The sequence below is a fragment of the Octopus bimaculoides genome, chromosome 2, assembly GCF_001194135.2.
Source record: "Octopus bimaculoides isolate UCB-OBI-ISO-001 chromosome 2, ASM119413v2, whole genome shotgun sequence".
In the NCBI taxonomy this organism is placed as follows: Eukaryota; Metazoa; Mollusca; class Cephalopoda; order Octopoda; family Octopodidae; genus Octopus; species Octopus bimaculoides.
Genome location: NC_068982.1, coordinates 46,235,122 through 46,236,383, shown reverse-complemented (window position 1 = coordinate 46,236,383; position 1,262 = coordinate 46,235,122).

Here is a 1,262-nt window from a genome sequence, read left to right as displayed (position 1 = left end):
TTTATTCATTTATTTATTTTCTATATGAATGTACTTGTTTCGGTGAACGTACGTCTCAGCACTTTTGCAAAGCTATTAATTTTTTTTCTTTTTCTTTAGTGAGAAAAAATATAGTTATATCGTTTCGTTTCTATAGTTTTCATTTTCAAATGTTATGTCTCCAATTAAAACACGTTCAAGAATTAGACGCATGTATCTTTTTGTCTGCTTTTTCGTTACTCTAGTTGTTATGTTGCTACATATTTTCTTCGCAGTAAAGCGTTTTTCAATACGATGAAACTATTTCGTATTTCAACAAGAGCTATATATATATATATATATATATAATAATATTATTAGGGACAAAATCCAAAATTACAGGTAAAAAACTCAATTAAAATCAATTTATAAAAAATTAAATTGAGCCTTATAGATAAAGTATATATAAAATATATATAGTTTTAGGGAAAATAACCAATTTTCAAGAACTCATCGATGAAAATCCACTATCACATATAGAAAAATTAATAATTAAAAGCACAATAAATGAGTATAATATAAAGTAAAGTAAATATCATAAGATAAATATAATATTATATTATATTATATTTATCTTATGATATTTACTTTACTTTATATTATACTCATTTATTGTGCTTTTAATTATTAATTTTTCTATATGTGATAGTGGATTTTCATCGATGAGTTCTTGAAAATTGGTTATTTTCCCTAAAACTATATATATATATATATATATATATATATCGATACTATAACACCTCTTAATTTTTTCTTTCATTTATGACGACCTGGAAAGCTCTTTCGGTTTGCAATTTTCTGGTATCATGTTGACGAGACCATTTTTCTTTCTGGTGCTCTCGTAATACATTGTAACTAAGAGTTCATGGTTAGATGTGATGATGCTGTGTAGTTAAGGAGTGCGGTTTGCAACCATGCTGCTTCGGTTTCTGTTCTGTTGCACGACACATTGCTTATGTTTCTTCTACGATAGCTTGAAGACCGACCAATACCTAATTTTGGTAGGCAGAAACTGAGTGGAAGTCCATTCACGACCGATGTTGGATAATTTTTTGTCCAATGTTGATATTCTGTGCTTTTTAATACTATCTAGCTATAGGAAATGTATTCTCAAACCGAATACCGCAGTTTTATGACGTTATTAAAGTATCTCTACGTTAAGCTTGACATACATACATACATACATACATACATATGCATGTATTTATATATATATATATATATATATATATATATATATATAT